We start from the raw sequence: 13,627 nt of genomic DNA, 5'->3' as shown, positions 1-13,627 counted from the left end.
TAAATTAAAAACTATTTTTCTTCTGGACTATAAATAGGAGTAATATGTTAACAAAAGAAATGAATGTATTGAAGTTGGAACCACAGAAAGTAATTCTTGAATAACATCTCATTACCCTATAAGTTAGAATAGTAATTGCAAGAATTTGAGCATACCACATGCACAATAGTGTGGTATTACTTCAAATGAATTACACTATTTTCCCTTAAAAATTTGTAATAATGTTCAATAATAAATAATAACCTGTAGGGCAAGTATAAATGGAGGTGGAATGTAGCACAGTATTTTATGACTGAACTCCACAGGCTAAATTGATGTATGCTGATTGCTTTTGCCTGTACAATTTGTTTCTGCAGATAATAGCATAAACTCCAGCCCTACTCCCCCTACATGCCAACCTCAATTGACTTCTCTGTTTACACTACCTATTATTAGACACTAAAAAAGGCAACTCTTTATTCAATCAACACTTCAACCTGTAGTATAAGCACCTTCTAAAACTAAAGCAACCTATTGAGAAAAATATATTAATATTCCACGTAATTAAAGGCATTGTGATAACACATAGTTTAGTGTTGTAGCACTTAAACCTTTTCTTTTCATAACCATTTTTATAGTTATAGGTGGTGTAGTTGACAAAATTGAATATTAATACACCACCAAGAAACTTATATGGAAAAGCTAGATTTTTATTTTTCAAATTATGGACTCAAATACATTTAAAATTTTATATAATTGATATGCAAATGGCTGGTAATTAATAAATGATGAATTATTTCTACTATTTCATAGCAATGCTATCTTAAAGATCTTTTATGGTTTATTTCAATTTTTGGAAGAACTTTAAAATTCAACGTTTCTACTAAACCAAAGCTTTGATAATTATCCTCCCCGACCATTAGAGAAAACTTTAATTTAGAAATAGCCATTATTTGTATATAACCATATAATCTTATAACATGCTTAATTTTTGTTCTTCTTTGGTACAGTCAAACTTGAAACATTTCCTTAAAGTATATTAAACTGTTGACAGTTTCTAACTGCCTACTTCTTCACTTCACAATTTAGCCATTAAAGTGATTTTACTCAGAATTGAACCTGGAAGTCAGCTGTGGTGGTGCACACCTGTGATCCCAATACTTGGGAGGCTGAGGCCAGCCTGGGCTACATAGATAGTTTAAGGCCAGACTGAACTACATAGCAAGAGCCTATCTCAAAAAACAAAACAAAACAAAAAAGAATTGAACCTGGTACTGATCATGAAGAAAGAATATCTAAGAGGAGACAAAATGCCAAACTGAAGTCCCAAGATTTTAATATATTTACAAAGTTATTTTACTGTTTAACTTACTTTTTCCTTTTAAACATGCCCCTCTGTTCATCAAATGCCTTCATATATCTAGAATCCAGACACCATCTGTCTTAGTTACTTTTGTTGTTGAGACAAAATACCGGGCACCCAAAGTTAAGAGGGGGAACGGTTTATTTGACTTACAGTTCACAGAGGTTTCAGTACAAAATCAAATGGCTGGCTCTAAGGCAGGGTGTTAGAGGGCCAACAGTTCATGGCAGACAGACAGCAGCAAAGCAATGAGAGACATTAATAGCACCTTTCTGCCCCTTTTTATCTTATCTAGATACTTCAGATGAGTAGTGCTCACATCCTTAATCCTAGTGCCCTTGAGCCTAGAATTGCATCATGAATCAATCACACACTCTAGATTCAGCCACCTCAGAAAATGCCCCACCTAAAAGCATGACACTTTGCAGGGATATCTAGACCCAAGCCACAACACCATCTCATTTATTATAACCACAATAGGGCTTAACAAGTGGACTTTTAAGAAACAGTCATTACATTTTGAAAGCTGAATGAATGGTTTGCACTTTACCAATGGGGATCCTCTTTATTGTATGTGGACAACAAATTTCTTCTTGCCCTGTGAACCACTCTGAAGTCCTAGAATTTTAACAAATTGAACATTTATTTCTCACCCACAATGCAATCCACTATGGATGTTCCTGGCTGTAGGTGGTGTGGTGCACTAGTCTGTCTTCATACTTGGCCAGGGACTTAGGCTGATGTGTTCACACAGGACACTTAGTAGCATTCTGACTTTTGTGCCATTAGTAAAGGAGTCAAATCTCCTTAATGATTTTCATGAAGTTCCCCCGAATCCAGCTTTCTGATTACTTTTCTTGGATATAGTCCTACAACACTACTCACCTTCTTTGCCCCAACCACACTGACCTATTTCCACCTCCTGAATGGACCACCATCTGGTTTCTTTCTTGCGCAACTACAGGCTTTTCCGATGATGTGCCTTGTTCTTCTCAGGGAACCTTCTTACTGTCATTTGGGGGGGATATAATTTCAATAAATCTTAGGTTTTATCTTAGACGTTGCTTACTAGAATTCTAGTAGTAAATTGTCTACTCCCCAAGACTCTGTTTTTCCCATAATACATTATATTAGCACCATCAGTGCATTTATGTTATGGTGACACACATAATGGGTTAAAAATGTTTGAAGGCAGAAAGCATGTTTTAAAGAACATTTTGTTCCAAGGACATAGAGACACAGTACCTGACTAGCCAACAATAGAAATATTAAAAAAATGAATGGGAAAAATTGTTTTAGGTTCTAACCTAACAACATAAGTTCCACATTGATTAATATCACTGGGAAAAACAGAAAACAGAAGAGCAACCCATTTGGGACCCCTCCTGTATACCAGGAACTATTCTTTCTTATTCCTCATTTTTATTCCCCATTCCTTATTTCCCAATAAATTTTCCTAGTCTTAAACTCAAAACAAAAAAAAAGAAATAAAAAAGTATATGGTATATTTTAGACTTAATTCTAAATGAAAATAGAATTAAAGTATATCATAAATAAAAATATAAAGGAAATGAAAAATAAGATGGATTACATAAAATTTAAAACTAATATTCACTTTTAAAATTACAGTAAAACAAAGAGTAGAAGACAAATAGAAAACAACAAATCTGATGGGAAAGCCATGTTTTTTAAGTATTTAAAGTTGCAAACATTAAAAACATTTGAACATATTGAAAACAAATGGATTTTACTTTAAAAACAAAAATTGAAACATGACAAAAACATTTCTCAAAAGAAGCATCTACCTTAGTAGTGAAAATGCAAATTAAAATAATCATATAAACTTTGCCCATTAAATTGAAGAAAATGGCAGAAAAATAATGATAGGTAGTGACAGACACACATTGTGATGGATTCTAAACTGGCAAAACTTTGCAGAAATCATTACATCCTAGGGAGATAAAAATATGTACATCTTTTACTCTGGATTCCCAAATATAGAAATTTTCTGAGCCAACAATTAAGGCTGCTTTAGAAAATAAGTACATATGAAAATTTGGTTTTTAAAAATTTTACAGTAGCATACATTTGTGATACATAATAATTATATTCCCATAACTTCTTGGCCTTTTGTCTAAAATCAAGGGTAGTAATAATTACATTCATGTTGGGGAACTGGTATGGATACATATCACATCTCGATCCTCCTTCCTCCCTTCCCTCCTATCTCCTTCTGATCCTCTTCCCATCTCCACAGATTCTCCCTCAATGTTTCCTCCCATCTCCCTTTTATTGTGCACTTTAAATTACTTATATTTTGAATTATTTATATTAGAAAAATCATGTGACATTTAACTTTCTGTGCTTGATTTATATCATTTAGCATTATGGTCTCAAGATCCAACCACTTTCCTATAAATGACGCAAATTTATCCTTCCTTATGGCTGAGTAGTACTTCACCGTGTACAGTATATACACCACATTTTCTTTCTGAATTCATCTATTGATGGGCATAATTTGGCCATTGTAATAGTGCTGCTATAAACATAGATGTGCATGCATTATTGTCATATGATGACTTTAACTCTTTATCCCCAGAAGAATGTGGCTGAGTCAAATAGAATTTCTATTTTTAGCTTTTTGAGGAATCTCCATACTGATTTCCATATCAATTGTACTAGTTTACATTCTCAACAACATTGTAGAGAGTCCTTTTTCCCCACAACCTAGATGACAACATTTGTTCATTTTGTAGTCCTTGATGATAGCTATTTCTAAGTGAGTAGTAGTATTTACTATAATACAAATTAGAAATAACTAAATTTCAAACACAGATACATAATCAAATAAAATCTAGTAAACAATGTGATAAAATTATATTCAATAGTTAAGAAAATATGTAGTGATCAACAGGTTGGGTTTTTTTTTCTGTATTTAAGCAGGAAATTGTGGAATTTTTTCTTTTTCTTTTCCAGTGTGGGTCTTTATTAGCTGTGTAACTAACACAAAAATTCCACAGCCTTGTAAAATCTTCCAGGTGCCACCGGATTCTTGGCCAGTATTCAGAGCAAAAGTAGCAGGCAATGAGATCAGACAGACCTTTTCTTTTTCTTTTCCTACTATGTTCACTCTTGGGCTTTGGCCACAGAAAAGAAATATATCTAGGAATACGTGAATGTTATACCTGTATTTTGGTGGGCCACAATTCTTTCCAAAATAATGGAGAGTAATCTAGCTGTTTAACATGTTTACTAGAAAACACAAAATGTAGAAAAAGAAAAATTATGAGCCAAATTTTAAAACCATTGCCTATAACACAATTTAATAAATATTCACTATTTTTGGTATTCACAGAGTATAATTAAAAATTAACTATAACTATTGTGAAATTTATTTTGATGGTTATGTTATTTCTGGAGCAAATTTTCTCATGCCATTGGTTAAATAATCATATTTTCCTATCAATATGAAATGCCAAGTTGAACATATGTTAAATAATGCCTATACAAAGCATACTACTTATATTTCTATCTCAAATTTCAATTTTGTTTTGTTTCATCTATTTCATCCATTTCAAAATGGTGCTAATTAGTAATTCTTAGTTATATGTCTTTCTCTTAATTGTTTTAAATCAACCTAATTATACAGTATATGGAAAATATTTTTAATGTTGATAACAAAGCTAAATATTTTGTCCATAAGAGTATTAAAATGAAAGGCATTTCTGAAAAAGGATTTTAGGTATCCTATGTTATTTCCATTATAAGTACCACTGATGTTCTCTCTTCAGTTATAGAAATCTTTATTTACAATATTACTACACCTGATATAGCATCATCGAGGTTATAAGAAATATCTTCTTATTTACTGGCTACAGTTTTTATGCAGCCATTTTTGGTAAATTGCACTCTCATTTTAAATCTATAGAGTTTGTTCATTTCAACATGGGGCCTCTGTGACAGCTGCTCTGAAACTCTGAGAAAGGCATTCTCTTATTTAGATGCAGCTCCTTCTGAATAACTTCAGTTGCCTGAGGTTTCCAAAGCTCTCAAGTGTAATTCTTATTCACTCAGACTGGCCTGAGACTTTCACCATTAAACCAAGCTTGAGGGCCTCAAGAGGTCACAGCAACATTGGTCAACTGAAGCACAATAATCCACTTTCAGAGTCAATTCCCAAGACCAGCAGAAGTAAAATTTTGTAAGACCCCGGTTAGAAGACAGCACTCTTATACATGTGCCACACTAGGCATCATTTGCCAGCTGCCAGAATATCTTCTGAAGACATGCCAGAGCTGCTTTCAAATGGGACTTCCCACTTTTCTATATGCCAGAATGCCTATCCTTTACTTTTTATTCATTGAGCCAAAACCTCCAGTAGCTCTTATTTCTTCCAATCTAGCTGATAATAGCTACCTAGCAAATAGAGTGCTCCATAAAGTAACCTAATTGAGCCAATCAGGAACAATAACAAAAGAATAGAATGGCACTTGATATTTTAGCTGCATTTATTATTTCATTTAATTTCCACCTTGCTCCAAAATACTTGACACCAAGATGCCTACCTTGAATGTATTTAGATAGGGTACCTTTAGAGTTTTCTAAAGCTGAGTCCTAAACCCTTCATGGGAATTAAATCAAGATCCCAGGAAGTTTTGCCACCAGAAGAGGGAATTTCAACACATTTTTTTCTGGTTTTGGTTTTGTTTTTTTAAACAGGGTCTTGCTGTGTAGCTCAGGCTGGGTTTGAACTCACTAGGTGACACAGGCTGGCCTCAAACTCATGGAAATCCTCCTGTCTCGGCTCCCTGGTGTTGCAATTACAGGTGTGACCACCATGCCCAGCTAACACATTATTTTCTGCAACTCATCCCATGTACTATCACTAGATCCAGTGTCTTTTAATGGTTTTAATTTTCACATATCTCTACTTTTTAAAAAATGTATTGTCTCATTAACACCCAATCCATTTGTCAGGCATTGTGGATCAATCAGTGTTTTACTAGAGAAAATAGAATGAGTTGCAGACATCTCCTAGAAATGTATCGCAAGGAATTGCCTTATGTGACTAAGTGGGGAGGCACATCTGAAATCTACAAGCAACCACCAGTAAGGACAAGCTGGAATTCTCATCTAAGAGCTGAGGCTGCCACCCAAAGACAGAACTTCTTCCTCTAGGAAGCCACAGTTCTGTCCTTAAGTCTTTTAGAGGATTGAATCAGTCTTGCCATGATTATCTAGGACAATCCTCCTTATTTATAGTAAACTGATTATAAACTCTAATCACATTTATAAAACACCTTCACAGCAGCTCCAAGATCATTGAACAACTTGCATTTATAGGCTAGACAAGTTGGCACATAAAATTGATACTGACACATTCAAAATTGAAGGAATACATAAATAATAATTTAAATAAAACTCATTCACTAGCTAGTTTACCTTTAAAAGTGCAGAATATAACTCATTATAGTAGTGAGGACAGAAGAATTCAGGGAAATTAGATATTAACAGCTCAAATTCAACCAAACGAATACCAGGTTCCCCTGCAGAGGAATTTCTCCCTTGTACCAAAATGATCAACTCATTATCTCCCTGATACGACCTATATACTATGCCCCAGACCTTTATTCAGAGTCACAGCTCCAGGAGAACAGCCTCTCTGACTGTGCATTGTAAATAATGGCTTTCCTTGAAAGCTCAATGTAAGCATCATTTGAAGAGTGAAGCTTGTTTATAGGGCAATTTGAGGTAGACTTCCAGAGTAGGTGGGACAGAAGCATAATTGGTCCAAATGGGTCATGGAAGCATAACCTTGAGCATTATATCTGGTACCTCAACTCTTCCTCTCTGGTATTTTTCCTCTCCTCTACTTCCCAGCTGTCATGAACTGAGCAGCTTTGCTCCAACATGTTTTTCTGCTGTGATGTTCCTCCCTCAAAGCCAGCCAACTGTAGACGGAATCCACTGAAACTGTGAGTTAAACCTCTCCTCCTTTAAATTGCAGGTGTCCGATATTGGGTCCAAATGATGGGAATGCTGACTGTTGCAGCTTAAGGTATTTAGCATAAATTTGCCAATTCTCATTCACTCATCTTTAGAAGTATCTCTCCAGGTAGACCAGAAACCCAATGAGTGCATATGCACTCCTTACATATGCACAGAGGTCAAAACTGATTCTGACCACACTGCTCTCCAACAGACAAAGAGCAAGGTTTCATACACTATTCTCCTTTTACTCAAAGATCATAAGTAAGTACAGAGGTAAATTCATTCTTAGTAGCTTTTGCAACTGCCTCTTGGTGTGCAGCTGAATCTATTTGATTGCATCAGCTTGTGTTTCATCTTCTTTATTAGTTCCTTTTTTCCTTCCTCCCCATATCACTGTATATGACCACTCCTCCAAGGAGCCATACTAATGTCTCGGGGTAGACGCATTTGCTACAGCCTTTTCCAAATGTTCTTAGTTCCACAGCACTGCCAGACATTATGCTTCAGCATAACTTGTAATAACATGATCCAGCTAGCATTCTATCTCCTCCAATTGCTAAGTGCTTCTCCAGAGACATGTTAATTCCTGATAATCTTGGAAGTTATTTGCAAGCATGGGATTAGTTCTTTAGAGAAATTCTCTAAAGGTATTAAAAATAACATTTGACATTTCAAATTCTTTATTTTTGTTTTTTTGTTCAGTGATTTTCATCAACACTACTCTTAGTTGAAGTATCTTGGATTTAAGGGTATTAAAGCAAGAAAATGTTATTTACATCAGTCTTACTATCTTTACCATAACATAATGGTTGCTGTGGTCTGTTTCTTCAACAGTCAGACCCTAAATTACAACAGAAGTTGTATTGCAAAGTGCAACTCTGAGTCATTTGTCTAGAACCTGGAATGTCTTTTGCTACTGAATGATATTATAAATATCAGTTATTTTCCTAGAGAAAGTTGAACCAATATTCTATGTGCACTTAACTTAGCAAATTAGGCTCAATATATTATAAGTAGATATTTTCCCCAGGAAACTCTATTAAAAACATGGTCATCATTTATAACACTATTATCCCAGGACACCAGGAATTTATTCTTCTACCAAGTAACTCTGTGGAGATTTTGTATTTGTAGATTTCATCTACCAAACATTTATATGAAGAGTGGCAAAAATGTATATGTTTGAAAAATGAATAAGTAAATTAAATGAGTACATATGCTTTTCCCTACATACCAAGATGGAAGATAAAGCTAATAATTGCTTCTTTTTGTATCAAGTAGAAAATACCACAGGGAATGTCACATTACGTCTTCTCAATGACCATTTCTCTTTTGTTAAAATAAATTCTGAAAAAAATTCTAACCTTTCTTTGACATTGTGCAGATAAAATCACCCAGAAATCAGGCAATTAAAGATTGGGTGCAAGTATAAAGGAAACTGCCTATTTTTAAATGGTTTGTTAAAATAAAGACTAGCATTAAGATTCTACCAGGAAAGCTGACCCTGCCTGTCCTTCCAAAAATCTCAGATCTCTTCCTGTTCCCTTTTTTTTAAAACAAGACTTGAATAAAAATTGCAAAGCCCTTAAAAATATGTTCAGCTGGTGAGAGAAGATAGAGAAAACAACAGAAAGTTTCCTTGCCTGTCACAGGGAAGTGAAATGCCTGCATTTTTTATATAAAGCTTTGAAACTAATTACATTAAGGGCATATTCAGTAATATCATCCAATAATTTTCCAGGATACTTCTAAGTAATTTTAATATATACCTTTTAACCCTCACCTCATGTTCCATTATACATAATTATTCTGGTTGCTTATTGCACCTTTAAATTACAATGATTAATCATACACATTGCATAATTAAATTGTGAAAAATGATTAATCATCATTGTATTATTGTTTAATTATGCAACATATTTCATTTTAACTAGAAAACAGAAAGTGTTTTAACTCATGGGCCAATCACATTATTGTATGGGTAATTGGCCTAGATTTTATTGCTGTTAAAGAAAATAAGGTCCAGGTTAAGTAACTTATGCAAGGTGAAGCAAGAATATTCTTTGTCCTTGGTCTAAACAGGTTTAGAACACAGGACTTTGTACCCTTTCTCACAAAACTAAGCCCAAGAAAAGTCACAAATGTTTCCTTCTAATGAATAAGATGGTTGCTCTTCATAAAGTTGTGCTTTTCTTTTGTACTATCATAAGACTCATATAAAAATATTAGAAAGTAAGGCCCACCAACTCCATCAGTGGCATTAAGCCTGCCTAGATGCAGCTCACAGTGCCAGTCTCTGACCTCAGACAGTTTTACCACACCCTGGAATAGCTCCTGCAAGTCTCTTTTGTTAGTGGCCTTCAGTTTGCAGTGTTAAAGACCTGTATCTAGTACAGAAATCCTCCAACTTTTCTGTCCCATAACTCCTATGCATAATAAAAATTGGAGAGAGACACAAAGAAAAAGAAACAAAGAAAAAGAATTGGTGGGAATTACTTTAAATCACAAAGTAAATTTTTTCTGTTCCCAGTGAAATTAGTTAAAATTTCTTCTTGTACAAACTATATTTGGTCTATATTCATTGACAGGTATTTTGTTTACTGTAAAAATTAAACCTCACTCCCTAAAGCAGAAAAACTGACACAGGAAACGAATGAACAATAATGACAAAATAGGCCTCCATTTTAATCTCATGTGAAATATAATATTTATAACTTTTAAACCATTAGATTAGATAATGTTACTGCCCAACTCAATTTATTTAGGGAAAAAATAATGCAGTTAATATAAAATATTTGGAGAAAAGACTTTGCAGGACCTCTCAGGGTTCTGTTGATTGTAGGTAGATCTAGGAAGAAGATCTAGATTATTTATCTCACAAAACCTCTACAAAATGAGTAGAAAACATTTCCAAATGTAGATTTGAAGGTTGTTAAGAGCCCTACATGATGAAACATTCCTGTAACCCCAGCATTCTGGAAGGCTGAGGTGAAGGATAGTAAGTTGGATTCCAGCCCAAACAGCTTAGTCACATAGCAAAACACTGTTTCAAAAATAAAACAAATCCAAAAAAAACAAAAAAAAAAAAAAGAGAGAGAGAGAGTGAGAGATAAAGAGAAAAATAGATGCTAGGAAAAAGAAATAGATGCTAAGTAGTAAAGAATAAAAATAAATGTACACCACAGAGTTTAGCATACTGTGATTTAAAAAAACATTTTGGATTTTGGAAAAGACTAACATTACTTCAAAATTTTTAAATTTATGTTTGTGTTCTCATGTGTATGGCCAAGCATGCATGCTTGTGTATGTGTGTGAGTGTGTGCGTGTGAGTGTGTTTTCTCTCAGGGATTACAAACTGACAAGACACAACTCGATCACTGCTCAGTGCAACTTATTCTGAATAAACACACATGGGGAACCAACTACGTGTACACTCACTTGCTCCTGTTTCCCTAATGCCAAATGACAAATTCTCTAAACAAATTCTCTTGTTTAAAAAAATAAGATAAAAATCATCATTACACACAGCCTTCTTCCTGCCTTCCAAATGTGTCCTCTTCGGAGTTCTCGACTGTACAAGAGACCTAAGAAATAATCTTTCTGTTTGATGCTTCTGGATGCACCATTTAACTGCAGATACCATGGTTACAATGCCAAGTGTTAGGCATGAAATTGCAGGCTTTAAAATGCAGTGAATTTGATATATTGGCTTCTTAGAACACTCACCTGCACCTATACCAGATCACATATTTGTTCATGAGAAAATGGTTGTCGGTAAGATAAGGTGATATAGACCATTAATTATAGATGGAAGCCAGGAGATAAGGAAAAAGAAGATTATTTATATAATTTGATTCCTTACCAGAATGCTGTACAGTGCAAAAGCCAATAAAACTGTTCTAATAACTTTGAGCCCAAAAGGTAATTTACATTTTATTAGGTGGAAGAGATTTGAAATTGTTTGTTGCAGAAGATTAAAAAGAAGGGAAATAAAGAGAGAAAGAGACTGAAGCTGGAATCAGAAATGAGATTTGTGATTTTCCTTTTGATCCACAAAACAGCAACTGTCTGTACTGCATTATAACTTCATATGATTTCTCATCAGGTTGTCTGAAAAGTGACTGTTTAAATGTGATGATGCTCAAAAATGGTGTCTAAGAAAGAAAGCTTACTTTTTAACATTACTATTTCCTGCAGCATTTTACTAATGAGATACACAATAAAATTATATCACTCATGCATTATTTAACATCATACCCCCTAGATTTGCATCTCCTGATTTTCATTGACTCACATGCTGGAAAACAGAACAGCCCCAGGCATTCTAGGTTTTGCATATAAATCACCTATATAGTTTACAGAATGTTATTTTAAAATAAAATATCCAATTCCCAGGCCTCAGTTATGTTTGAACAGGAATATGTATTTTTGTATAATTATACCTTCATTTATATTTTGAAATACATCATTTGCTCACTGAGTTAATTTTTATTGAGTGTCTACTGGTACAAGGTACCATGAAGGGGTGTATGATTTCTTTAATTTAATTAAGAAATCATAACTCCTGGAATATTCCTCTCCCTTTCCAGGTATTTGACAGAAACACTGTGATAACTAAGTGACTTGAATTAAGATATTTAAAGAGATAAAATATCTATTCCCCATTCAGAAGGACCTAGGCTCTAATATTTGAGCTGAAGAGGGAAATACACATGTAATTAAATAGACAGCTTTATACAGCTGTGCACTGGGTCCACTGTCTACTAACTCAGGGAAACAATTTTCTTTCACCTCTTTTCAAATCCATGTTTAGTGATGAAAAATGAATAGTGGTGGCAGTTTTTATACCCCAGAAATTGGTAAATGCAACAAAGTGATGAGTTGCATTTTCTCTTTAGTTTAGACATTGTTTTTAGAGAGAGCAAGTTGTGAACATGTTTACCAGCCCACTACTGGATTTACACAATGTTTTTACAAAATTATCTCCACAAATAAAATACAGTCTTCAAAGAGCAAAAGTCTTTGTGGAAGATTTTAAATATAATGAAAGACATATTAAAATAATATTCATAAATTATACAACATTCATTTAAAATGATTTAACCTTTTTAAACATGAGATAGCAGGGGATCACAAAGTAAATAGAACAAAATTCTTAAAAATATTAACATTTTATAGTTGGGATGTTGTTGTATAGATTTATTTTGTATTTTTATAGTTGAGAAATTTTCCATAAAATGACATTTAAAGTGGAAAAAAGTAAAATGCATACATATGGATAAATTAACATATATAGACACATTTTTCATTATATATTTCACATTAATAACTACCATATTCTTAAAAGTAAAGACCATATGTATACATAAAAGATATGCTGTATAAGTCATTCAATTAGTTTCTCAGTAATGTGTGTCTTTTATAGTGAAGTTATAGCTTGTAGTTTAATTATGTCATTCAAAGTTCAAGTGGGGCATGAAAAAAGTATTGAATCAAATATTCTTCTTACATAAATTTAAATAAATAAAAGCACCAATGAATATACTTTTAGTAAATGTGTTGAGATTTTGCACAATTCAAAACACACAGATTGAAGATTTTGTATATTGTTTAGCCCATTCATTTTGTTTTATGAATGATAAAAATCAAAGTTCAAAAATGACAAGACAGCTGGGCATGGTGAGGCATGCCTGTAATCCCAGCACTGGGGAGCCTGAGGCACGAGGATTTGGTGAGTTGAGGGCCAGCCTGAACTACATAGTGAGACCCTGCCTCAAAAAAAAAAAAAAAAAAAAAAAAAAGACAAGGAACTTTCCAATGTGAGTTAACCAAACGCTACTGAGTCTGGATCAGGATCAACAACAACACCTGGGAATTTGTAGAAAATTCTGAATCTCAGTGCACTCCTCCTCACAAGTATTGAAAGATAATCTGTAGTTTAACAAGTTCTCCAGATTATACACATATTAAAAATTGAGAAATACTGACTAGTCAATAATAGATTTGATACTAGAAATCAAACAATCTCCTGACTCAGTGTCTGATTGTCCCACCTTTTTACATCATTTTGTAGCCAGCAGATGAACTTCCTTTTTCCAACCATTACAGCTGGAAGATAGACTTTCCTCCTTCTATTTCATTTGTTTTTCCTAATCCAGGTTCTGTTTATGTATATATGTGCATATACTCTAGGAGTATCAGGAGACTCCTGCTAGGTTCTCCTTCCTTCAATCTGAATTGGTCATTTCAAAGAAGGATGATAGTGTGATATTTTGCAATTCTTCAAAAGTATCA

The sequence above is a fragment of the Heterocephalus glaber genome, unplaced genomic scaffold (assembly GCF_053883595.1).
Source record: "Heterocephalus glaber isolate CG9 unplaced genomic scaffold, H.glaber_assembly_v1.0 deba00001553, whole genome shotgun sequence".
Lineage (NCBI taxonomy): Eukaryota > Metazoa > Chordata > Mammalia > Rodentia > Bathyergidae > Heterocephalus > Heterocephalus glaber.
Note: the sequence above shows the minus strand (reverse complement) of the source record.